Source organism: Harpia harpyja, chromosome 3 (assembly GCF_026419915.1).
Source record: "Harpia harpyja isolate bHarHar1 chromosome 3, bHarHar1 primary haplotype, whole genome shotgun sequence".
NCBI classification, from domain to species: domain Eukaryota; kingdom Metazoa; phylum Chordata; class Aves; order Accipitriformes; family Accipitridae; genus Harpia; species Harpia harpyja.
Genome location: NC_068942.1, coordinates 18,889,804 through 18,917,513, shown reverse-complemented (window position 1 = coordinate 18,917,513; position 27,710 = coordinate 18,889,804). Strand labels below are relative to the sequence as shown.

The 27,710-nt window shown below is 40.3% G+C and overlaps 1 long non-coding RNA gene across 6 annotated transcripts in view; it reads left to right on the top strand.

Annotated features, from left to right (window-relative positions):
• The window catches only part of LOC128139306 (uncharacterized), a 30,601-nt gene extending 13,622 nt beyond the window's left edge, over positions 1-16,979 (top strand). For 2 of the 6 annotated variants that reach the window (XR_008234315.1, XR_008234311.1), the window contains 6 exons: positions 4,859-4,972; positions 8,808-8,852; positions 8,982-9,101; positions 10,269-11,713; positions 11,989-12,086; positions 16,834-16,979. This is a non-coding gene — a long non-coding RNA (uncharacterized LOC128139306). Of the gene's footprint in view, positions 1-4,858; positions 4,973-8,807; positions 8,853-8,981; positions 9,102-10,268; positions 11,714-11,988; positions 12,087-12,913 lie in introns of all 6 variants that reach the window. The other 4 variants (XR_008234314.1, XR_008234316.1, XR_008234312.1 and 1 more) reach the window with 4 other exon arrangements.
• Positions 16,980-27,710: the final 10,731 nt, after the last annotated feature.

Genomic DNA, 27,710 nt, shown 5'->3' with positions numbered 1-27,710 from the left:
CAAGGAAAGAAAATCAGTTGTGTAATAGGTCTTCTCAATTTCTAATTTCCAGAGGGTCAATCATCAGTCCCCCCTATAGAAAAAATAGATTAATTATAGATAATTAATATTTTACTATTTTTAATATTTTAATAGGCATGGATATCCCTCCTCCTGAGGTGCCCTCAGGGTAACTCTTCCTTTCCCTATTATGAATTTCGGTACAATGAGGGCTTAGTACTCAGTATTCGTAACTTAATACAACGTACTAACTAAAATTAATGCTTAAGGTACTTAATTTTTTAAATCTCCCATTTACATTTCAAAAATGTCATTGAAATCATACAATATGTACTTATCGGCAAAACAAAACAGAAACGGTAAGTTTGGCGAAAAAGGAGAGGAGAAAATCAAGAGGTAAGATATAGGTGAATTTTTAACACAGCAAAGTTCTCGGGTATAATTTTCAATTTTTAGAATTTTTTTTCAAGAATGGATCATGATATAGGTAGTGAAATTTCATAGCTCACATTATAACCATTAAGGAATAGCATGGAATAGAGGGAATAGGGGTTCCTGCTTCATGCCTAAATGGAATATACCACTTTGGCATTACCTGATCACCACTTTTATCACAGCGACATCCCAGTTTGATTTGGCTAACTTTCGCACGTGCTCATACCTTATACCAACCAATTTAACAAAGCTGGATGTGATTGGAGATATTTGTGGTTGAAAAATTCACAAGAAGATCAAGGACTTAATCACATAGGATAGTATTCTCAGAGGGTCCTCAAGGACCTAAGTCCTTTGCGGCTTGAAGTCCAGGGTTCCCACACCCAGAAATATACTGAGTACCGAGTATTACAGAGGAAGGGTCACTCTACACAGCGTCTACTTTTCAGAGCTACATCTCTTCTTTGCAGACAGCTTCCCCCAGCAGCAAATCCTCAAAGATCCACAGTCATGTTTAGGAGTGTGGGATAGGCGGTGCACAACCAAAGATCCAGAGACCACCTTATTCTTCTAACAGTTTCTTGTAATACTATCGCTTCTCAGTCTTACCATCACCATTTTGAAAGAGATTTCAAATTCTCTCAGTATGATGATTTTGCAAGTCTGCATATGAAACTCATTTGTGCTGTGCTCTAAAATAATCTCTGAAAACGCCCTGCTCCCATTTATCATTCAACATGCAGGTTTCTTTCACATACTGTGTTCTAGGACATGCTCTCTGCTAACTAGTGAAAAACCTCTGCAGGATGTTTTGCTCATTAGAGAGGCATTTTGAAGTTAAAGAAATATTTTCCTTTTTATTTTAAAATGTCTCATTGGATAAATAGTATACAGATTTTTCTGAGATGTGCTTTGAGGGCAGCTGCTTGAAAAATGAAGAACAGAACCTTCAGATCTCTGAAATTAATGGGAAAGTTCAGTAAAATTTGGATTAGACTCTGATGATAAAGCAATCTGAAACAGAAACATCGTTAAAAGACACTGGTAGTGGAATTGTGAGTTTATTTGTCTGAAAAAGAGCTTGCGAGGTAATAAGTAATGAATTATTGTTAAGAAGTACATCTGTCTCTAAAGGGAAAAATGTCGTGTTGAATGCATTGTACATCTGTACTGATGAAATTATTAAAAGAAGTACCTTTGAGATAAGAGGATGTATTATAAAGACGACCAAGTGAACAGAGGGCTAGGGGGCTTTTATGCTAATTAAATGATGGACACACAGTGAAGAGACAAATTGTTAATATATGCTAAACACAGACAATCCAGAAGACCATCTGATACATTCTGTTGGAGAGAAAACATGTCCATTTAATTAAGGGCTGTAATATTGCATGTATGCTTGCAGGCAGAGATAAGGTAGCTAATCTAGCTCTTCCTGAGGTGCACTCTGTCTTTTTAGTGCTTAAATTTCAACCTTAAGATTCCCCTAATGTTGCTGTTTGTATGGGATTGTTGCTCGCTTTCTGACACATACCAGATTCCCTGAGAGATAGATGCACCTCCAAATAATGACTGCTTGTCAGGAAGATAGTTTTTCGTACGTGGCTTTAATGCAGACCTTTATTTTACAAAGAGGTTTCTCAGTGGCTCACACTGTCTTATTTTTAATGGATAAAAAAAAAATAGGGGTGAGTGGGAAATGCTGTCATACAGACGTTCCAGATGAGACCGGGACAACATCTCATTTGAATAACCACCCTATGGATCCGTCAAGCTGAGCTGAGACATGCCTCAGCAACCTCGGCTCAAAATGGAGCCCTCGGATGGAGGGCGGGATGCAGGAGTGCCCGCAGCCTGCGCCTGCCGTGGCTCCCCTTGCTGCAGTGCCTCTGCTCGGGAGAGCGCTGACATGGGCAGAGCACGGTCCCGCAGAGGAGCTTAATTGTGCCTTTGCTGTATTACACAGAAACATATGGCTCAAAGCCTACAGGAAAATATCAGAAGAGGAATTTTGCAGCGATAACATAAACCTTATTTTGCATGAAGTAAAATCAATATTCGTTGTCTGAGTGCCTTCCCAGGGTTTGAAAGCCATGTGTTGTTCGATTTCACCGAGTTTAGGGTATTCGCCTCCATTCCCTCCCCAGACTACATTTGTTTTTATGGGGAAGCTGCATTTTTCAGGGTTGTGTTTGTGGACTGCAGTATATGAATTTTGCTCCTAATCATTGCCCATATAAAACGTTGGGGTGATGGATATCTGCCCAATGGAAATTCAAGTGCCATAAATTAAAAGCAGATCTGGCATGATGTGTACCTCCCTTATAAAGCTCTCACAATTATTTTTTTCAGTTGAGTAGTTCTCAGCAGGACCAAAACAGCCTTCCACAAGCTTTGCAGTGGTAAACCTGTACTATAGTGACTACTGTTCTGAGAGATGCGAATAGTGAAACTGGTACAAATAGCACCACGATTCATTTCTCAGTTTTATTTTAAACGTCCAGGTCTCAAAAAACACCAGTATCTTGTAGGTTCTTGGTGCGAAGCTGCTTGTAGGCTAGCAAGTGAACCTCCAGGTGGATCCCATGGAGGAGCTCATGGAGCTGCGCTCAGCGATGGACAGTCACTACCAATGCAGCCGAACTGATCTGACTCTCTTTGTGCTTGAGCTATAGATGTTTTACCAAACAGATTAGCACTGATTAGCAAGGAATTATCAAGCGTAAAATGAGTTTCTTGGCTTCTAGCCACTGGACACATACAAAGAATGGATATCTGCAGGAGGAGGAAAATGAGTATCCACGCATGAGTAAAACGCTTGGATGTACTTGTTGTTGCAGATTTTTGCCAGCTCAGAATAAAAGTGGTCATTGTCAGTTAAATACAACACCTCTGTCCCTACAGTAAGCACATTGTTTTGTAGAAACAGGAGCTCTTAAATTATTTCCTTTCTGCTTATCTGTGATTATTGAATATATTGGTATTTGAGCATTTCTGTCATTCAGAAGCAATCTGCTATTTAGACAGGGCTGCTTGCTTAGAATGCTGATGTTGATGATGCTGAAAACATGGGGTGAGGGAAAACTCAGGTCCCATCTTGAACAGGCTTGCAGACACTAGGTTGCCTTAAGAGAAGGTAAAAGACGTGTTAAGCACTTAATAGCTAGAGGGTAAGTAAGGAGTTGGGAGTACTTTCCCTAAAGAGAAACTTATTGGAAAGGGAGCTGCTTCAGACAGATGTGAAAAAGAAGGAAATTGGTCCACCTGAAGAAGAAGAGAGTGATCAGTAAAATGGTTGGTCTATTAGTCTGTGGCCTCTGCTCTATAAAATAGGAGGACTCCTGCTTTATTTGCACTGATGATGGGACAATGTTGTGAGGTTTCTCTTAACCAGCAGGAACATGCAGTCTGCTCAACCCTTCTGCCAGTTTGTTTTAGTTATTCTAAGCAGTCTGATGGTAGGTGCAATATCTGCACAGTTAACAGTTGAGTAGTACTGATAGGTGTACTATCATTTTAATTACCTTTAACTACTAGGCATGCTGTGATAGTAGGCATTGAGAGATTGAAATATACAGTAGATCTGGTAAAAATTGTCTTGAGTGGACTGAAATGCTTGTTTTTTGCACATAAGAGCTAATGTTTGTTACTAGCACTCATCGTCTTGGCTATACATGCAAATTAATTTGACAGCAGTCTTATGATTGACATCTGAAAAAAAATTTATGTAAAAATATAGATATGTCCTACATTTGCCTACCAAAAGGAGACTTTGACATTTTTAAAAGAAAAAACCCAAACAAATATTTTTAATTTTTGTTATGAAACCAGATAAAAAGTGAAAAAGAAATGAATTATGTTTTCTTATGCGTGAACAGAAAGGTGGGTATTTATATCTTATTTCTGTATCTGTGTGTCTACAAAGAGAGTGCTTGCATGCTGTTGGGACAAAGGAGGGGAAAAAGGTTATTGGATATTTGCCTTTCTGTTAAAGACTGAAATCTCACTGAATAACTCAGATTTCTATAAAAGCAGATTTCAAAATAAAAATTTTCTAGGAAACTGATGTCTATCCTTTATATGATATATTCCTTTATGGCCTCCAATTATTTAACAGTTTCTTATTATCTTCCATTTTTTTTCCATTCTGTATTTTCTTTCCTTCCCTTATAGATCCTTGTTATCTAACACGTTTGCTCATCTCTGTTTCTTCTCTTTATGCATTCATTTTCCATGGCTGCCTCCTTTTCCACTTCCCTTATCTTTTCCTCTCCTGTTGTTTTTTTGGTTTGAAGCTGCTCAGAAGTGTGTGTCAGTAGTATTAACTCACATCTTAAAAACCCAGCCTCCCCATGTCTAGTTCTTAAAAGCAATGGGCTAATGAGAAAAAGATGCATGACTTCAGCTCTTTATTTATTTCTAGGCTCACTGTGAATCCTAAGCCATGTGATGCATCTGGGTATGCTGGCTTTACTGGAAGATTCTTGGACAGTTACCGTAGTGGTATGATGTTTCCAGACAAGCACATATATTGCAGGTGTGTGGCACTGTTTTCACAGTGGTTTCTTGAAGGGTTATAAAGAGCATCCATATTGTGGTGACGCACCAGCATTCAGACATCGCTGAGGTATTCAGACATCAGTGGTTAGCCCTTGTTTGCCTTTAAGTGAATCCATTCCAAGCAATTTGTCATCTCTCTGTTTCCAGCAATATTAAATACACAGCCTTGCAACGATCTCTTGGCGTAGAAGAATGTCTGTACTTGGAGCAGTGTGTTCATTGAAGATTTTTTTTTCACCCTTCAGCCTTGTGTGCATCTTTAACAATCTGCTATACGCTGCCTCTTTCTCTAATCTTCTGAGAGTCAGTAGGCACAAACTGTACTGAGAAAATTATACCATACCACACTCTGAAACTGTGAGTTTGATTCCAGTCCGTCTGGTGGGACTGCTGCTAAAAGTCAGCATCTAAAGAAGCAGCTCATTTGAATTCTGGGTGTACACGTGAGTTAATACGAATGTGCTCAGAGACTGAAGGCTGATGTATCAAAGACACTGTTCAACACCATCTCAGGAGTGTTCCTAATAGTGCGACCATTTTTTCCTTTCACTTCTGTCAAATTTATCAATGTCTGATGTCATTCTTTCTCAAAGAGAGACCCTATTAATATGTATAAAGTTAAAAAAAAAGTACATCCCTGTGCATTAACATTTACTCATGGCAATTATGTCTGAGCTTATTAAATTTGTATCCTCACCCCCCTTTTCTTTCTTTCTATTCCACCCCTACAGAAAGCAGCACCAGATCTATCAATTTTTATGAAGCTGTGTGTATGTGAGCGTGCATACCCCGTACACACATTTATGGGTGTATATATACATCTCTCCCTCTGTATACTTCAGTACCAATGACTGAATAATTTTACCTGCTTTTTGTATCTTATTGCTAGAGCATTTCCTAAGAAAACTAATGACTGCTTACCTGGAGCTAGACTGAGCTATTGGGCAGGCACGTAACTGCATTGCCCAGGAAGTACGCAGGGAAGGAATTGTACCTGAGAGTGGCACAGTTTGTCTTGCCTCTCCCTTCTCCTTTGTGAAACAGAGAGGGAATTTACACTCCTCCTTTTTCACGTGCCTTTTTCTGGTGCAGGGTAATTTTCCTATGCAGTGGGCCAGCGTGTAAGAGCAGGAGCCGAACGTCTCTCAGCTCTCGCCGTCTCCCTTGTCCCTGCAGTGCCTCTCTCCGGAGCCCAGACCCTCCGTCCTGCTGGGTGTCCCCTGGGGATGCCCCCGTGCCGGGCTGTGCCGGAGAAGGGACAGTCTGAGAAACATTCTCGGTGCGTGGAGACAGCCGTAAGGTTACACGCTGCGTGTCTCCTTTCACGAAGTGTTTGCCCGGCTGTGTTTGCCCAGGCTCTCCCTGAGAGGGCCAGCTCTCAGTCCCCGACTCCGCTGGGCCGCCCTGCGTGGGCTGGGGACGCAGCGCTTGGCGAAGGCCATGCCGGCAGGGCCTGGTGCCCGTGGGGCGTGCCTCGGCGCTTTCCCCACCTGCAGCGGGAGGACGTTGTGCCAGAAGCCGGGGTTTGCAGCGGCTTTGGTGGAAACCGCCGCTTGTTTTAGTCAGTGAGTGAGGCAGGTAGGTGAGGCGGCCCTGGGTAGGGCGAGACTTCATTCGCTGGAAATGAAGGGAGCGCCTCAAGGCACCCTCCCAGAAAGGGACCGTGACTCCAGTTCGCATCCTGGGTTTGATGAAGCCTGCAACCACCCCCCCTCAGCAGGGCTGGCCAGGTTCTGAGGGGCTGGAGCCGGCGAAGTGAGAATATGGTGGTCAAAAGATAGAGGAGATGTTGTATCTTAATGCTATGTAACTCTTCACACTCCTCCTCCTGCAGGGGTATTTATAGTACAATTAAATCCCCCTCCATCCCCTTCCAGCTCCGCACTGGGACCTGCAACTTGCAAATAAATGAATCTTTGCAAGAACTTTAAACTGCAAGCTTTAGGTTCAGGGATGCAACTGCCTTCTGCTCCGTGACAGAATTGGATGGAGGAGGAAAGACCAGAGGAGCTAGACTCCTATTTCAAGGAGGAAGTTCAGCGTTATTGGCTCAGCCACATCAAAAAAGAACTGCTATTGCAGTAATCACTGCAGTACCTGGAGGCTACAGTCAGGATTGGAAGGATGCAGATTTGATGTTTTCCTAAAATAAATACAAACATTTTTTACTCTTTTTAGCTGAGTCAACAAAAGAGCAGCTAACTGCTCTGTTAGCCACAAGGCCCCCAGCACTACTTCAGTCACTTTTTCTTCTGCCATGGCTTAAATCACAGTTTAAACATTATCTTCATTTGTTCTCTTAGTGATCCACTGGAAATTAGAGGGCAGAGGAGAGAAGGGAAGCAGGACCCATGGCTCTAAAACCAAGACTTTGGTACCTGTTGCCTTGTGTTCAGCCCACTCCTGGTTGCACCCTCAACGCTTGCATTTGCAGCTGCTCACAGTGAAATATGCAGCAGCCCTGCCTGGCAGGAGGCTAGGCAGAGTGGACTGCCGAGTCCCTAGACATCACCCCAACGCCTCAGGACAGCCACAGTTGTCTGAGGTCTTTGTGCTGGTGACCCCTCAGGTATCTTACCAAGTTTGGTTGCCTCTCCTGGGTTCAAGTGAGATGCTTCAATCCAGCAGTCAACTGTCATCAATAATAACTATATTTATTATAGTCAAAATAAGTTTGTTTTCTTCAAAGAAGCGCTATGTGTTTCTGTTCATGTGACTAACACCACAGTTAACTTCTACTGTGCTCCACATCTGTACAGTTGCACAGCTGCTGAAGCCCCTGCGATCTGGGTGATTTATAAGCCCTGTGGGCCACTTGCCTGTCCCATTCAGCAGGAATCTATAACCCAACCCTTTCCCTAATGGTATTAAAAAGCGCAATTAATCAATAAAAGGGATCAGTTAATATTCTCCACGCGTAAGTGCCAAACATTAGAATAATATGCTCTCTTGTGGCTGGCATCCCATTATTTTGTGGTTTAGCTAAAAAGGAAATTGGCAGGACAACCACAGCGTACACCATGGGATTACTCCAAAGATCTGGGCCAGTTGTTATATCTGCTGCAGAGAAATATTTTCTCTGCTGAAAGTGTTTTTTTAAATAAATAGAAAAGTTAGTAGGGAGTAAAATTTTGCTTTCTGTGGTTTGGGAAACTTTCTTCCCTTATTTCAAAGACTTAAGTAGCGTGGGGGAATCCCCTAGCAGCCATAGGCCCTGGGAATTAAATTTTCTCCATCTGTTCCCTCTTCCCTAAGCAACATAGCACGACTCCTACTACCATCTATTTCTCTAAGCAGCCTCCTGTGGGAAGAGGGAGACTTGATTAGTGCATATGCATATGGTTGCCTGTCCACATTTGGAAAACTGGCCACTAAGAGAAATGTCAGCTTGCTATTTATTACCATCCTTGTGCTCTCTGCACTCTATACATGAAAAGGTAACATTTCCATTGTGGGAGGCAATACATGTGGGAAACAAGGACTAAGATATTCTTACCAGAAACCGAATCAATTCATTTGCTATACAGTTCTCAAAACAGTCCATCTCTTAATAAAGGGCTGAACTGGGTTCAGCAAGTTTGTGGCTCTTGTGTATCGCCAGTGCTCTGCAGATGATCTAGAATAGTTTACCGGCAGGTGCAGTCTTTTTAGCAATATCTTCTTTTGTCAAACCATTTCAATGCTGTTCATAAAGCAGTAGTATGTATCTTAATATTTCTTAATTCTAAGTTGCTGAGGACTTTTCTAACTGAACTTGTCTTGAATTTTTTTCTTCAGCTTTTTTTTTAATTAGGAATGTTTTTGTTTTCCAGAAAATGCCATTATAAAGTGAGCTTCTCTGCTCTTTCATCTTTCTGGTGAGTAATTAAAATAGACTCTTCAGTTTTCTGCAGGTTTTCTGTATGAAGCTGCCATGAACTTAAAGCAGGTTTTCATCCCAGGCTGTTTTGTCTATGTCTAAATGCTAATGTTTCATTTCATTTCAGAAGCTACCATTTTTTTCTGGAGCAGAGTCCTTTTTGTTACACTGAGTTTCAAAAGAGCTGGTCTTGCTTATGCCTGAATATGGGTCATTTTGTATCTGACCGAGACCATTTGGTACAGAGGTAGGTTAATTTTAAGATTTGGTACTTGTTTAGAAAAAGCTTTGCAGGATATGGCTGCATCCTATGTTCCTTATTCACTAGACTGCTCTTTTTCATTCACCTTTGAAATGCCTATAATATGGTCCATGTGTGTAGACTATGTTTTATGGATCAAGTGAATTGGCAAATTAAGCTGCCTGGCTATGGAATTCAGTTTCTTGAAGTGCAGCACTGAGTCTTTCGTTCCAGTGCAGAAAAGGGAAATTTATAACAGACGTCAATAGATTTAAGATATTGCAGGACAGTTACTTTTTATCAGTCGTGCCTTAGTAATGAAGAATTTCAAAAAGAGCACAGTTGCGGAACTTCACAATCACTGTCTGCACACAGGCTGGCCTAACATTTGGTTAATGGTTTTGTTGGTTTTTTTAGGGACATGGCCAGACAATGAAAAATGAACTTCATGAACAACTGTAAGAAGTTGAGGGTCTGAACTTGTTTTGTACAAAAGCTTTTGAAGGCCCCAGTCTGTGATTTTTTTAAGTTAATAAATATTATTATTTATTCTAATTTTGATCAAGAATGAGATTTTCAAATGGTGCAAATTGGGTATAAACAATTTTCATCTCAGCTGTCTGTACACCAATATAAAAAAAATTTACTTATAGTATTTTATTAGAGCAATTTTGATTTTAAAAGTTCAGTTAAAGCACTGCAATATTCTAAGCAATGAAACATAGGTAGGATTGTTTTCAGCTAAATCCTGTGCTAAAAAATAACTAAAATGCCAGTGACTAATTATACACCACCTTTGTCTATGAGCTAGTTAGCAGAAGTATGACTGGGGAGCCTGCAGACAACTTTCTGTAGGAGGGGTATTCAAATCAGAGAATGTGGAAATTTCTCTGTCTCTTTTTTCCATCTGTTACTTCCCTTAGTGACAATTTAGCAACCTTTTCCTGCGTGAAAAGCAACATACGCATGATCATCGTGATTAGTAGCAGAATTGTAGAGTCTTTGATTTCTTTGAAGAGAAGCCCATTGTGCTAAACACTATACAAACGCAGCACCTGTGTAAATGTAGCTCTAAAAGGAGCATCCTAACTTGCTCCAAGCAAGTGAAGATAAGGACACTGGCAATGATAAAATGGCTACGCCACCATCAGCTAATCTCTCCTTTTCTGACAGAGTAAAGTGAACATGGCTGTCGCCATGGGAAGATCCATCCTGACCTGCAGTTCTGCAGAGGTGGGACTCAGCTGTCCAGTTTTACAGTGCCTGAGGGGCTACACTGGACCTCACCCAGGTCGTTGGTTGCAGTTGTACAGGTCTTCAAGTCATCAGCAAAAATATTTTCTTTCCTCACAATACTAAGTTGTTTCTTGACTGTCTGGCTGCTTTCCCTGAAAATTTGCAATGAGTTTGTAAAAGAAGAAGACGGCAATATGAAAATTACTTGGAGGGATTGTTCTAGTAATAGCTTGTAATATATTTTAATGATTCTTTTCATTTACTGAATAACATTTCAGGTAAAATCTCATTCCAGACACACACAGTTCTGCTATTAATGCCACAGCTGTGTTACAGCAACTTCTCATAACAAGATATTATTTTATGAGAGTAGCTTCATAAGAGAAGTTTCTTTTTCATTTTCAGTTTGTTGAATTATAGCTGTTTCTGGATCTGATGGCTGAGAGATGGGAGCCTTTTATTTGGCTACAGTTTTAGATAACTACATTATTTATGAAAGTAATCATTTCTCCTTATAATGTATCAGGAAATAATCTGCATAATCCCCAGCTTCTTGCAGAAATCAAAACATGATTCATTTCCTTTTCACAGGTTTTGATGGTGTAAGAACATAGGAAAGCAGCTTCTTCAAAACACAGCCTCTGAGGCCAGAGACAAACTTGACCTCTTCTCAAGTGCTTCTCCTTTGCTTGGAGAGGCTGATCCACAGGGACTGATGCCAAAGGAAGGTGCTCAGGGCCCAGGGCAATTTTTCAAGGTGGAATAGCTACACAGAAGGAGGATCTTTTTATAAGTAAAGATACGTGCATGATTCTCCTGTCACTGCTCAACAACATGCGATTATGTATACTATTTAAAGCTGCGTTAAATGCATAAATGTGTGTAGTCTGTGACACTCAGCTCAACAGATATTAAAAGTTCCCAGCCTGTGGTAATCATTTAACTTGCTCTTTAAGATATTTGCAACTGCTTCACATTTTCTACGCCTTTTTAGTGTGTGAGATGAAAGCCGGATTATGGTGATGGCTCAGAGAGCTACCCCTTCCCTTCCCTTCCTGCTTTTTTTGAAGAAAGAAGGACTGGTTATTTTTATTATTATTTTATACCAACACCAAGTTGAAAACATTTGTAGTTATTTAAGTGCTTAAGGAGGATCTGCTTCTTACCTTGGGGTAAGACAGTAAATTCTTCCATGTGTTGACTGCATCAGTTATCCCTACATGCTTTTTACATGCCTAAGGGGTATTTAGTCAGACGGACTCTCTCTGTTCTAGAGAAATCTCCAGCAAAGGTCAGCCAAACCAGCAGCACATACTCAAGAACAATGTGACGGGTGTGTATGTGTGAACGGGAGGTCAGTGACATGGTGCTGAGGGAAGAAGGTGAGGGTATCCCTTTCCTTTTCAGCTCCTGCATGAGAATAACCCTGGTTTCAGAACAGAGGAGCTTTGCTTGCTCTGCCATCTGCACTCCAAGCAGCAGCAAGAATGAGGTCCTTCCCAAAACCTGAGCTGAGGTTTCCATTCTCCAGACCTTTTAAAGCATCATCTTTGCCAATTTATAAGGAAACACTGGGCCAGATCACACAGTGGGGGTGATATGTCTGGTGGGTTCACTCAAACGCTATGGTGCAGAACAAGAGTTTGCCATCCAACAGGGTTCTACAGACTGAGGAGCCTTCAGGGTTGCATCTGCATTTCCTCTCCTGAGATTCATCTTCCCCTCCATGAACCAGGCATCAAATTCAGCTGGCAGGTGGCCATGAACAGTCCCCTACCTAACTGCATCTGATATGTATAGACATGGGGTGGGGGGCAGGCTGCAAAGGTGGACATAAAGGCCTGTTTTTATGGGGAGGAGGGAATTTGACATGGGAAAAAATTGTGCAAGTCATACAAGTCACATTGAGCAAATGAGATCTGCCTCTCCCTATGGCCTTTGAATGCTAGGAAAGCTCTCACTAACAACAAAGCTCAATATTCAAATGTCAGTCCTTCCCCTACAACTAATTCACCTTAACAGGGTTATATATATGTGAATAGCCTCACTGGGATCAAAGGAGTCATTTACCTGCATGCAGTGTCGTGCATACCCATTTGCAGGATCAGGCCCTCCAGGCACACAGCAGGTTTCATTGCTCTGCATGTTGCTAAGTCACAATCTGATGTGAATTAAGGAAAATGAAGAGAAGCATATGGTTACATGGCAAGAGTGCTGCAGAATGGTTTAAAGTGTTAAAGGCTTAAATCACACCAAGGCTATAAAAACCAACTTTGTTTATGGAGCGGTACAGAGACCTATTGTACACCTGATTCAAAATGTTCAATTGAAAGCTGGGGAAAAGTGCTAAATTGAACAATCTAAATAACCTGTGAACCTGACAGTCATAAATCAATGGCACACATAGTTAACCCTAACCAGTTAGCAAGTTGTCCCAATTATTAGCTAGGTTACCTGGTTAGGAGTTAGTTTACACACCCTTTCAGAATTATATTAATACAGAAAACCTCCTTGCACTGAACGTTCCTCGGTGAATGGAGTACCAGGCTCACTAAAGCCTCTCTTCCCTGCTTCTATGCCAGGTAAACCTTGCTTCAATATCAGTATGGACATTTGAAATTAAGAACCAGGCTTACAAAAGGACACACTGTCAACTTCAGTGAACTTACAAAGTGTTGCTACAAAAGACGTAGGATCCACTTTTCATAGGTGCTTTATTCTTCATGGAGGATTATTCACATCTGTAAGGGCTCTGCCAAACACTGAATCTTTCTGGTGCCAGTGCGGGTTTGTTACTTTTGTCACAGGCTCTTTGCAGGCTTGGAAGGACCATGGTATGCTGGCCCATGTTGTCTTATACATGCCTATCCACATTTGCTTTTCTTCACTTCCTAAGGACAGTGAAAACACTGAGTTTTTCGGGAAGGCTCACAAGAACTTCTTGTTTCCGTTAAACCATTTTGCTTAGCATTAATTGTATTACACACCTCTAGTTCTTTGCTAAATTAGTCCTCCATTAGCTTTTACATTATTTTATCCTTCCAGCTCAGGCTGAAAGGGCTGTAATTGTCTGGGTTACACATATAACTTTAAAAAAAAATTGCTGTGATATTGGCTTTTTCTTTGCTGTCCATTGGAACTTCTCCAGTGTTCTCAGACTTACCAAAAAGGAATATTCATAGTTTTGACATTTCTTCAGCCAGCTTTTTAAAAGCTCTTGGTTGCAAATTATGCAGGCCTGCTGATTTAATTTGTTATTTAACATTCTCCTGATTTACTGCTGGAATGAACAACATTGCATTGTCTTCTTATGACAGAACTGATTTTTTTCTGATTTTTCTTCAAACAGAGATTGGATTTATTTACAGAACATACAGATTTTTGCATATATAATTGACGTGGCTACACTTCTGTGTAGTCAAGACCAAAAATCTTTCTTGTTATCCTTAACTCTGATGAAAAAGCTTACTTTTTGCTTCCATCCTTATCAATTTTCTGTAGTTCTTATCTTCTGTCTAATACTCATGACTTCTAATAAATGCCTTTTTTTGCACAATTATTTTGATTTACATAGCTGTTTTCACTTCTATGCAAGTCAACATTTAGGCTAGCCCAGCTTTCATTCTTTTTTTTAAACCTCTGGTAAAATGTTTTTAAACACTTTCCAGTTATTATCCACATTTCCTGTCTAATTTCTTTCTCCCAACTGCTTTAGCTCATAATTGTTTTCAGCTTTGCAAAATTGGCTCTTCCAATCCGTCAAGTATACATATTACTGGTCTGGACTTAATTCTGATTATATATAACAAACAGAAGCAAATCATGATCACTTTTATCTAAGCTACTGCTGATTTCTTTAGTGTAGTTCTATGATATTTTATTTTCATCTGTAAGGATAAAATAATGCAATACAGCATTCCAAAAGTGTTGGACGCAGCACTTTTTAAGGAGTTCATCATTTATGGCATATTCAAAGGATATATTAATTTGGTGGCATGAAAACTCCAAACCATGCTGTTCAGATTGAAGTGCTGACATTGCATGGTTTATTTTCTTCTTGTTTTATGGATGCTTACTTAAGGAGATAGTTTTCCTCTTCTTTTGGTAATTACTTGCAGAAGGCAGTAATAACAGAAAAAAAAGCATACCTTTTTGTACCTCTTTTGTAACACACCAATCTACAGATTAAGAATTACTTAACATCTTTGAGTCTATTGCCTATTTTTGTCATATTCCTTTTACCTTATTTTGATGACATAACAGAATTTAGAAAGGACAGAACTGGCTTCCTACAGAATCCTTCCCAAGGAAGAGGGATGGGTTAGAAGTGGAATATGTTTAACAGCTCCACCCCAACTGTCATTTTAAGAAGGGCATAGTGCTTGTCTCAGCTTTTTATACTTTCTTGATGCTTTTCTCAATAGATTGCCAGATGGTAAAGTGGATTAGAGAGTCAGGCTTCGGTACAACATGTAGCCTAGAAACCAGGAAACTGGCTCTTGAGTGGGAAACACTGCTAATTTCAGTGGATCTAGGATCTGGCTCTGTATTGTAATTGTTAATGGAGAGAGTTAGAAATGACAGCCAGCTTTGTGCCCTGAGCTAGGGAAGATGATCTCATTTTGAGTATGTTATTCTTCATGTTTGTTTCCTACTAAGAATTTTTTAGAGCACTTTGCAGCTACCTTATTTATGATTCTGTTCATCTTTGGTTTGTTGATGTTAAACACTTAGGGTACACTTGTGTATTTTTTAATTTGAAACCCTATTATTTTTTTGTGAAGTTATGATTCCATTTTCCAAATTAGATCAATGTTCAACAGAATTAGTCAATTTACATTGTCAAAAATATATTGCATTTCTCATCGAAACCCTCCACTTTTCATAAAATGACCTTTTTGCTTTAGGACTATCACTATAATTAATAACAATAAAATAATATTTTTCTGTGGCCTCTAAATGCTCAAGCAAATGCATCTATTGGAAAATAGAGATTTTTGAAATTACTTTTTTGATGAAAAATGTAGACTCACTAGTGCCAAATGTTTCATGAATACATGTCAGTCTTTGCCACATTTTATTTTTGTTGCTGTCAAAAAGCTGAATATAAACTGTTCTGATCCTTCCCAAATAACAGGTTTCTATTTATCTGTTTGAAGCAAGCTCTTCTCCCTGAATTTTTTTTGTATTACTTCTTCTATCAGAAGACTAGTGTGCTTAACGATGCAAACTTGATTAACTAATGAGATGGTAACATGTCACTTGCTTCCTTTCACAAGCATCTAGCCAAATGAGAACTGGGCAGACTGGTCATGCTTCTCATGGTCCCAATGTTGTTATGTCAGAGAGGCATGGAGTGATGGACCAGTGATAGACGGAGAGATTAGACAGAGAGGGTCAGAGCGGTGGGACAGCCACATGTAACTTCTAGGCAATTGGGCCTGAAAAGCTTTGATGACCCTTGCTGTACCCAGTGGTGCTGTGCTCCAAAGGGAGGGTGAGAATTTAACACACAGTGCCTTCCTGATATCAGAGGACTTCAATAGGTTTTAAAATCTAAGGTGATATCACTGTTAAGTGCTTCACTGTGAGAGGCTGCCCTCTGGGCTTAAAGAGGTTTGTAGGAAGTCCTGTGCTGTAACTGCTTGAGCAAGTAACTATATTTGTTCATTGCAGTATGGTGGTGTTTAAATCGTGGTTTTACATGTAGGACTTCCTCCAATGATGCAAAAAACCACGTTAAGTAGAGATGACAGAGACTGCCAGTGGATCAGGAAAGTTCATGATATCAGTCTTTCTGTGGGACAGCTCGCTGAACACAGCCCTCTCCAGCTTTCACATTCTTGTGGGAAAGAAAAACCTATCATTCAAATTTTAGCAGAGCAGCCAAAATGAATTTCTGAGGATTATTTCCGGTTCAAAATTTGCATGATCCTTCTCCTGTGAATGTTAACCTATCCCCCTGTACCAGTGCAACCTGTGGAAGGCAGGTGGGTTACAGAAATGAAGCTCTGGATTAAAGGTGGATCACACTGGGAATAATGACAGAGTGTACTGGGAGGAGGCCACAAGCTCACTCCTCCTGCACTCATCCATCCCTCTGTAAGAGACGGAACACATTCATTGTCAGAAAATATGCTAATGCAGTGTAGGGAAAGTTTAACTGGGTGTATTGGGTCTGGCTGAGATGGAGTTAATTCTCCCCATAGCAGCCCTCACAGTGCTGTGCTCTGTATTGGTAGCCGGAAAGGTGTTGGTAACACACCCGTGTTTTGGCTACTGCTGAGCAGTGCTGGCACAGCATCAAGTCTGTGTCTCCAACATTCCCCCCTCACTAGTAGGCTGGGGGGTGGGCAAGATCTTGGGAGGGGACATAGCCAAGACAGCTGATCCAAACTGACCAAAGGGTTATTCCATACCTTATGACACCTGCACAGCAATAAAAGCTAAGAGAAAGGAGGAGGAAAGGGGGGCATTCGTTATTACAACGTTTGTCTTCCAGAGCAACCACTACGTGTACTAAAGCCCTACTTCCTGGGAAGTGGCTGGACATCACCTGCTGATGGGAAGTAGAGAATAAATCTTTTGTTTTCCTTTGATTCCACGTGCAGCCTTTGCTTTTGCTTTATTAAACTGCCTTTATCTTGACCCATGAGTTTTTTTCCATCTTTTTTTCTCCCTGTTCTGTCCTGCTGAGGAGGGGAGTGATAGAGCAGCTTGGTGGGCACCTGGCATCCAGCCAAGGTCAACCCACCACACCAGGTCTGCTTGCAATATGCTAAAACATGGTCATTGTGCTACTTGTTTGGATCAGTGCTACTAAAGGCTTAACCAAATCACCTTCCAAAGGCTAAACCTGCTGACTGAAATCTAATTTATTTTCCCTTGGTAACCCATCCCGCTTCATTCGCCATTGGATTTAGAACAAGAAGCTGTAGAGAGAGCACCGTAAAATCAGAGAATAATGTGACTTGAAAATGTGAAGGCTGTTCCATAAATAAGCATCTGACTTGTATAAGAGTCAGTCCTGCTATGGGATTTAATTAACAAACAAGTCATGTCTGTGCTCCTTACCGGTGGCTGCAGTAATCTTCTTGCTTGGTCCAAAGAGCTGAACATAAATAAGATTGTCACAAAGTGTATGGCGTGAAGGAGAATTTGGCATTTGGGAAAACAAATTTAAAGCAAGCCTAGAAGTATCACTGTGAAGTTTTCCCTTTGCAAATGCTGTCACAGTTGGCAGAAAGAAATCAAGAGACTTATTTACAATTTAAATGTGAGCTTGGTCATAGAGGACATTTTTTTGCAGAGAGATGTGGATCAAATATGTCCACTGGGTTACAATGTTGAGACCACCCAGGCTTTTGCTAATGCAAGTGTTTACATAAAAAGTTAGAAACAAGCTTCTCTCCAATTAGAAAGCCAATATCTAACTAGATGCTAACTTGTTATATACCCTGTAGTCTAAATGTTAATAGCTTTGACCTCCTTCAGTTTAATCTTAATCTCCTTGACAGAGCAAGTGAACTTTGGGTTATGCTTTACTGAATTGTTCCCTTTGTTGCCTTCCCCCCCTTATGTTTCCAACAGTGAGTATGTCACATATTGCAGACCCAAATGAAAGCCTGTCTTCTTTTTCAATCAGTCATATCACTAAGTATATGAGCAGAAAAACCCTTGTGATTGACACTGCTTCAACAAAAGCAGATTCAGTTTGCAGATGATAAGAGGCAAAGTCATACAAGCAGTGTTTACAAAGCAGTGAAGGAGAGAAAAAAATTAATGATAAAAGGACTAATCTTATTGTTTTACTAGATGAGAGAATGTTTCTTTGTGTTTGCTCTAGCAGAAGCCCACAGATTGTCTCCCACCTCCCTTGTACACTTTTGGCAGCAAAATAATTTCCAGATTCTGTATCAAACGCTGGCTGGTAGATAAAAAAAAGGCTCTGGAATGCTTGGGAAGCCTCAGAAAGCAGAGGAGTGCCCGCACATGATAGCATGGGCATGTGCTACCTACAGTATGCTATATAATTGAATATTATCTCCCTTATGAAGTGGGGATGAGGTATAAGAGCAAGGGAAACAAATGCCTTTAAAAGAAAAAGAAACAAAGCTATGTGAAAACATATTGAACTGTCTGGTCTCATGTGTTTTCTGGAGTATGGCAATTTCACTGCTATCAGGAGAGTTCTTCATTATTTCTTCCCTTTTTAGGGAGACCAGACCTAGGTCAGCTCTAATCAAAAGGAGCCCCAGTTTTCAACCCACACTGCTGGTGCTGGAGTGCTTGTATGGTAACATGGCCAGCACAGGGCACAGCAGTAACATTTCGATTTCTTGGTGCCAAATGCTGGAGGGGATGACTGGGACAGATTCACAGAGTGGTGGAGTAGTTTATGTTGGAAGGGACCTCTGGAGGTCACATGGTCTGACCCCCTGCTCAAAAAAAAGCTGACTTCAAAGTCAAATCTAGGCTCCCCAGAGCACCCCCAATTTTCACTACTGGAAGGCATTGGGGTGGCCCACTGGGGCTTTTTCAGGACAGCACATCTGTACAGAAATCTGTTTTCACCTTGTGTGATGGCCATTATTGACTGCACAGGAGGCAGGACAGAGAATTAAAATCCAGGACTATCTCAACGGGCGAAGGACAGGATAACCTTGCTTTCCGGCTCCTCTACTGTTCATTAGTTTCATGGCTTAATTCCTATCTCTTGCTAGCAGGGCCAGGCAGCTTTGTCCTTTCAGCAGCTGAAGTCACACCACCTTACCACTGTTCACCAAAGGTTGCTGAATGAGTGTTGCCAATTTCTTTCTCTTCAAGATGAAGCCTGCCAGCTCAGTTATGTCCTTCAGCGAGCATGAATATCTAGCTGTAAAATAATCAGTTGTTGTACTCTTTATTGAGATGCAAGAGGTTGCACATAGAGTAGGTGAAGCGATGGAAGGCAAGACTAGGCTGTTTTAATGATTCTTCCCTAAAAGTCTCTACAGAGTATGCTCAGTGTGTCTATCTAATCTAACTGTCCCCATAGGCAATATGAGAAGCAGTACTAGCACTGAGGGAATAACACACACCTCAGGTTTCGTTGAAACATTTCATTTCATCCCATTCTGCCCCACTAAAAAGCCATTGCCACTTTTAAAGAACATTACTTGAGTTAAAGACAGGAACTCTGTTGGGAGATAAAAATTGACTCACCAAGTGATGAAACTCAGGCAATTTTAATCTTATTCAGAACAACTGCAAATAATGGCAAATAATATAGTGATTTTCATACTGAGAAAGAGCAAAAAAGGCATTCTGGCATGTATTTCTGAATCATGTTCAAATTACTGGTGATTAGCAAGTTACCAAACATGAGCAGAGCCACAGGAACTGTATCTACATACGCTTTTAGCTTATGGAAAATGTGAATATATTTGGTTTAGTGTAAGCTTCTCTCACTATGTGCTAAGATAAGCCATCATTTTAAATGTATATATTTGTTGCTGGTAAATGCTTGCATATGGATACATTTAACATCCCCACCACAGTTCAGAAGATGTACAGTGATTTGTTAATTTGTGGTAATGTGATCAGGTGGCTGAGCTCTCTCACATTTGTGCTGCTTCACACTCATGACTTATTCTTGCAAACTTCCATGAATTAATAAATAAGGACCCTGGCAAACTAGCCCTCAACGATTTTTCCATGGAAACATCTGCATTGAAAAATAAAGCTGAGAAACATTTTGCATTGTCAATTGCTAACAGTTACAGTGCTCCTCTGGTACATTAGTTAGAGTAATTTGGGTTTTAGAACAAAAATGAGTAACTGTAACACAGGCACATGCAATAAGTATCAGGGAAATCAATCAAAGTGTAATAAACTTTTATTAAAAAAAGACATCCCCCTCTGGCAATTCATAAAACAAGTCCCCAAATCTGTATAGACAGTACAAATAAACATAAAATGATTCTTTAAGGGCATAATGAAGGGTTCTGTCAACAAGAATAAGAAAACAAAGCATAGATGTATGTTTGTGAAAGAAATTGCACATTTTCTGTTGTTCAGAAAGCCTTCGGCATTTCTTTTTGATAAAAAAAAAGGAGTGCAAGATGCAAGAAATGAGTTCCCCATCTGAGCAACGTCTTTTTAGTCTCTGCTTCCCATTCTATCAAGTTTAAGTTTATCATTGCTCCGAGTGGGTCTTGGTACTCTGTGAAGGTTTTGAACTTGCTATGACACAGCTGAAGTACTTTGAGCTAATCCTAAGCGTCTGGGACTTGGCCGTATACCTAAGTTCAGCAGAGTCCACACTTGCACTGTGTTCCTAGTCAACTACTTCTGAAAGATAGAGGCCTCCCTGTTGCTTAAGCAATATATTTCAAGCTAACCCTTTTCCAAAAATTACAATTTTTAATTCTATGAAACATTGCCGGTATAATGTATGTTATTAAAATAACTGTTCTTTATTTTGTTTTCTTTTTGAGTTCCTTTTAAGTATAAAGTTACCAAAGCCCTACATCATATTTGGGTCAAAAGATGATTAGTTGAAATTGGATGTTTATTTAATAATTGTCCATGGAAAATGAATATGAAGGCAGAGGGGTGAATTGCAGGTCACTTAATCAGAATTTGAGCGTGATATTAATTGGACACTTGGATTTTGCTCCTCACTCACAAAAGGCTGTGGCTTTTGAACTAATAGGACCTACAATGAAATGAAGTCTATTATTTTATCCTAGGAGGTATTTATTTTAGAGTATGTCCAAACCAATGAGCAATACCTAAATGTTTTCTGAAAAATTGAAGGGAAAACAAGGCTTAGAGCCCAGCACTGAAAAGTCCTTGGCGCATCTTCCATTTGGACTACACTGAACTCTGCGCTGCTGAAACAGAAGTTGGAAAAGACCTACCTGGTCATCACATCAATCCGTCTCCGTTATGTGGTATTTTCTTACATTCCCTCCCTTTCATCCTCCTTATCTCCTTCCTTCTTTTCTTCCTGCTTTCCTCCTTCTTTTCTTCCTATCGTCCTGTCTTTCGTCTGTTCTCCTGAATACCTTATTTCCCCTTTTTGTCAGGATTCAAGCAAGAGGGCAATTAAGACATTTCCAGTGAAAAAAAGACTTTTACCTAGAACTTGTCTCAGTTGCCTACTCAATGTTTTCTTCTCATCTGCTGTTCCTAGTAACAGCTCTCTGGGTGACTGCAGGCAATTTGTTTTCCTTCCCTGTGTTGAAGCCCTTGAGAATTTCCCCTTAGTAGCTACACAGGAGTTTCATTAGGCCCCAAATGTTTTCAAATTTTTGTCCACATCCTCATATCTAGGTACTCATCATCCACATGTGATGGTTACCTCTCTGCATCAGATATCTGAAAGTGCAACCTTCCTACTTCAACGGTTATTGTAAAGCCACAACACCAGTACTCTGTAGTTTATTGAGAAGACTCACATTTTTTGTGTGTAACAAAGGAATAAGAGCATTACACAACAGAAAAATTGTGGTCTGCAATTTCAAATCAGAGTCTGAAAACATTAAGTGCCAAGTAACTGTTAAATATGTCAACATTAGTGTGATTGATCTCTGACAAATCTTGAAATGTAAAAGCTAAGGTATATAAACACACACCTGTCTGTCTGCATGTTTGTATTGCAACTCAGTTCTTAATTATCCTGGATTTCTTTCAATAGGAAATTTTGTATTTCTTGTGAAACCTTAACTCTGATAACTTTTGAATAGCTAATTAGGCCATTCTCCTCCTTTTTTTTTTTTCATATCATACCCCCTACTCCTTTTAATGTTATTATTATTATTGATATTATTATAAGGGAAAGATTAGTGTTATTATTGTTGAATGCAATGCAAACATATAAAGAAGTTGCCTTACCTTCAAGGACAGACCCAGAGACTTGGAAAAAAAAATAGAAATTAATGCAATCTTCTAAATCTGAATGCTGTTTGACATTCATCAGAGCCAAGAGGTACTCAGTACATTTGAAGTCAAGGTGCCTAAATATGGAATTAATAGCTCAGTATGAGGCATCTCTTTTGAACACCTGAAGGTTATAAGAAATGAGGACAGGGATCTAGAATGCAAATTGTTATGCGGCTGTTACTAGCTGCTGCTGTAACAAGCAAACTTTATTATTATGTTTGCCAGGTAACTGCAATCTTTATAGAGACCGATAATATATCCAGTGTTTATTATTGTTGTATTTATAGTATTAAGAGTTGATGGAACATGAATTAAGATAAGGCACTTGGAGCAGTAGGTAGGACTGTATGTGGGAGACTTTGGAAGCTGATGAATCAGAACTCCTACACTAGAGCTTGCAGAGATCATCTGTGGATTCGGGATCCAAATTTGCCTTTGTTCCTTAGAAGGAGAGTGGGAGGTCAGATCTCCAGCTGTTTACTGGAAGCCGCACAGGTACTTCTCTTCTCAAAGGTATGGCCAGTGACAGAAGGAGTCCAAGAAGACTTATGGCCAAATACTGCAGGATCCTATGCATTGCTACCCACATGAATTCTCCTGCTCTTGGCTTATTTTGGTGGCATATGATTGTCTTGTGCCTAGTCCTGGGACAAGCCCTCAGCCCTGCCCTGCCCTGCCCTGTCCCGCTCCAGCCCATCCCCATACTGCTCGGACGTGGGGAAGGCGAATTGACCTCTACTCACAAGACAGCAATGGACAGAACTTTGCAAATTGTGAGTCCCTGCTGGACTCTAAGGGGCAACTGATTTCCTTTTCTCTGTTCACATATTCCTTTGTGCCAAAATGGGCTTTGGTGTCAGCAGCGCAAGTTCGTTCAGAGGAAGTGTTTACCTTATCAGTACTGAGTTTTGACACTCTCATTATACTGTTTGGCTACTGCAGATTCAGCAATGTGCTTCACAAAGCAGAATAAGCACCTTCAAAGGATTGCATTGAGAGACCTGAGGGGAGATATACCGAACACATACAGCAGAGCTGGAGACGTACTATGCTTTGTGGCTGAGGATAGTTCGGTACGTTACTTAAGCTTCAGAGATGTCCGGGAAAACCAGCTACTAATTTTGCACTGTGACACCTTGACAGCAACAAATTCTTGCTGCTTATTACGGATTGATATTCAGTCCACCTTCTCAGGGGTGACTTTAGACAGCAATGGAGCCAGGTGCTGATAAATGAACATGGAAGCCAGGGAAAAGAGTTTTAAATCTCTCTTGGGATGTGCTGCATCATGTGAAAAGGTGAGAAAAACATACTCCATCTGTGAGGTGAGGAAATAAACATGGCACTGAGCTGCTACTGTGAGTCTGTGTGTGTGAGAAGTATATTAAAACCCTGTCAAGCACGGGACCTGGTCTGTGTAAAGATGCTCTGTTTTGTTTCTTGCCTAAAATGTCTGTAACCCTAGCCCCTAGTTGAGAAACTCCGATCCACGTGATAATGTTTGAGGTCTACAACGAGGATGTGAGAAAATCACAGATGACATCCAAGATTTTATTTTTAGTTTTTATTAATTATTTCTATAGTTGCAATTTTATTAATTAGAAGACCTATAAATGTACAGGAACTTGTACATAATGCATGTCATTGTTCTCAGTCATTTCTATTCTACCTCAAGCCTACTCATTCTTTGAAAAGTGTGTAAAACCTTGGGGGGATAAATGCTCAACTACTTCCTAAATTATAGCATTATTTCCTTGTAAATGAGGTTATAGTTCACTAGAAGGTCCTGTAAAATGAGTTTAATAAGTACCCCATCTAGTTTAGAAATGGTGTCAGAGGATAGCACAAAGTAACTAGTGGATATAATTATAATTAAAAGGTTAAACCCTCATAGTATAAGGAACTGATCAGAACTCACTGAAGTCAATGGAAAGACATACTTGCACATTTGTGGACTTTGGGGCACACCCCCCAAAAGGGAATGATTTGAAATGTCACTCAAAATGCATTAGACCCTCATTTAGTATGAAAGTGTTTAGAAAATTGTTGATCTAGATCACACTTGTTTGTGTTAGAAATGTTAAATGATGAGAAAAGAAGTGTGTATACACGTTTATGTATTTGTGTTCTTGTCCCTTGTGGTAGTTTTTTTAGATTAGAGCTTGTAACATATAGAAGAGAGCAACTTCCTGGGGGCTGCTGTATTCCCTTCTTCATACATATGATGGATTGTATGAGGTGTAAGCAGAGCTTTGATGTTGTTCTTCACATGCATGTGTCCACAGCTCCATTTGCTAGAGCAGAGGGAGAAAAAAAAATGATACCAGGAATATGTTCTGCATAGCAGAGAGAAACCTGGAGGCACATCTGCCTTCCATAACAAAGAGCTGCTCTCCTGTTCACTTGTGGCAAAGCCATTACTGAGCCCTAAACCAGCCGTAGCCATCAGGCTCTTAATGCCAAGGTCTGAATCAAAAGAAATATCAAAATCCCCTCAGACAGTGCTTCAGTGTGGATATCAGATGGTCAGTCTGAAATGCTTTGAAGAGCCCTCCCACATTCCAGGGTAGCGGTGCAGCCTAATAACAGTGCCAGAGATGAAAGGTTTGGGAGGTTTGATCCAGCAGCTGGAAAACAAGTTGTACTATGTGAGGCTTATAGAGTTCAATCTCTTCAGTTTATCTGAGGGAAGACTGAGAGGTGACTTGATCATTATGTCAAGGTACTTACACATGGAAAAGAGATCCAATAGCAGGGGCTTTCTGATCTTGTTGACAAAGACCTGACAAGATCTGTGGCTGAGAGTTAGACAAATTCAGCCTTGAAATAAGTCATAGCTTTCTAGCAGAGAGGATAATTGAACTAAGTAACAGTCTCCTAAAAGTGTTGGAGGAGGAATAGGACAGGGACTACTCAATATGGATTTAGATCTTTAAAATAAAATTCAAAATCCTTCCAGGAGATATGATTTAATCCACTCTCTTGGAGAAGTTCTGTGTCCAATAGGCCCAGGGGCTCGGGTGGAATAGTTGTGGTCCTTTCTGACCTTAATGATTGTAAATGTATGAACCCCTTATTCATGTCATCCTTTTGTGGCCCAGGGAAAGGATAATAAGCTATGCACAGCCCTTGGAGTACCCCAAACACCTGGAACTCTGTGTTAAGACAACTACTGCAACCAAAGTTTACCAAGAATTCAGGGGATCAGTGAAGATAAAGGATTTCCACTGTGCACTAGGCAGATGTAGTCTCAGGACTCATGTCTTCATTTGCCTTGATTTTCTTTTCACCTCATTCAGAAACATCAGAGGTGGCTGCAGCTGGAGACAGGGCAACAGATGGGTAAACTGCGGATGCTGGGTTCTATTTTCCACTTATTTACTCAACAGATCTCCAGATTTGTATTTGCTAAGTTAGATCAGCAAACACCTTAGTTTATATTGCTTTTATTTCTGGAGTTAGGCTGAAATCATTTGAATACCCCTTTTAACCTGCTTCCTGTCCAAAAGTGCTTGGTTATTGGAAGCTTTTTTTTTTCTTCTCAAACTAAGAGGCTGGCCTCAATTAACTAATGAGTACTTCCGCTCTTTGAAGAGAAAACCTATACGAAAGTTCATATACTTTTAAGAATAGATTACTGAAATGGAGAAGATGGGGAGGGGATACCAGCACAGCAGAGTCTGAAAAAAAACCCTAGCAGAACCACCCCCTAGTTTACCATTTCCAGATAGCTGAACTACTACAAAGCAGAAAGGATAAAAAAAAGACCCCCTCTGAAACCAAAATTATATTGGTCTGTGGCAATTAATTTTCAGAAATGCAAATCAAACCTTAATCTTACTGTGCTGCAGTTTCATTCTCGGGAATGGATATTTGGAAGGGGCAAATGTAGTATCTGTAGGTATGCTTGCTTTGGGATGTGCCACTGTATTTGTACCTAGTTTACAGTGAAAGACCAGGGCTACAGTTTATTCAGTTGAAGGGAGTCAAGGGACCCCAAAGGGAATCACGCTTTGAAGCAAATCAAAGCAAGTAAGCAAAGTGACACACAATTGAAACCACTGAACCAAAATCCACAAATTAAGCAAATGGAAGACTCCAGTGCTGTCCCACGCAGGGACCAAATCCAAAATGCATATAAGTGGAAATTCAGGGTCAGTGGCTGCCCAAAAATAAATAAATTATGTCCAAAAAATAAGGTATTTCTGTCCCTAAAATTCAACAGTTCACTAATGCTTTAATAAGCAGCGAGCTACTGCTCTGCTCTGGCTTGCTATGAGCTGCCACTCAGAAGACCTATTCCTGCATTAAGATTTCAGGATGTCCCAGATTCCCATCACAATTTCCTTTCCCATCAAGGGGAATGCAGTCCAGTCTGTGAGGAAAAAGGCTGTGAGGTTTCATTTAACAAACTTTTATCTGCCTTGCCTCTGAAGCATCCAAAGTCACACACCCAGGTAAGGTCACTAACCTTGTCTCCACTTTCTGAAAGCCACCCTAAGATTAGACTCAGTTCTGTCATCAGGCTTCTCTGGGAAATCAAGCAGTAATGATGTTAGCCCGCAATAGTTAATAGTGTCTTATTTATTATGTATGAAGACTGAGATTTTTAAGAGAAATCACAAGCATTAAGTGCACACATTTTACTTAATTTCATTGAGATTTGGGCACCAAACTCTTTTAGGGTCCTTTAGGAAATTCAGCCTATAATAAATAATAAGCAAAAGTGTTTCTGGGAGAGGAAACTTAATAGCCTATTTCCTAAAGATCCAGATTTTATTACAGGAATGTAGGTGCAGATTGCTACATATACCAGACTAATGCTTCTCTTCAATTCTTTTCCTAATCACTGCAGACTCAGAATTAAGTGGCAAAATTGGAAAAAAAATATGCCACACATTTGGAGTCCTGCAGCAGATGTGCCTGTGTGCATACATTTCAGGAAGCCATGTGCACTTTCCCAGCCAATATCTGAAAGATCTGGTCTGTTTGTTGATTGTGTTTTGAAAAATTAAAGTTCCTTAAAAAAAATTAAGGTCAAAATAAAGGGAAAGGAGGATCTGGGATTCCTGTGATCCTGGAAGCCCTGGAGGATTAGGGAATTTTATTTCTGCCAATTCACAAAGACTGAAGTCCCCTATCATGGGCACAAGATTGGGTTATGGGATCCTAAGGAGGCCAGCTAAGGAAACCTACCTGATAACTAGCTGATAATTCCCCTAAAAAGCATTCTTAAATCCTTCTTAGTCAACTTTGTGGGCATTTGGTGCCCATGAAACATTTGATTTGGCTCCATCTGCAGAGAGTTCAGCCTGAGAACCAGACACAGGATCTAGTGAACTAGCTTAGCATCACTTGCCTTCTTGCAAAGTAAACATCCAAAAGAAAAAAGAAACATACATGTATGTGCACACACACACACACACACACTCTTCGCAAAAGATAATTGTC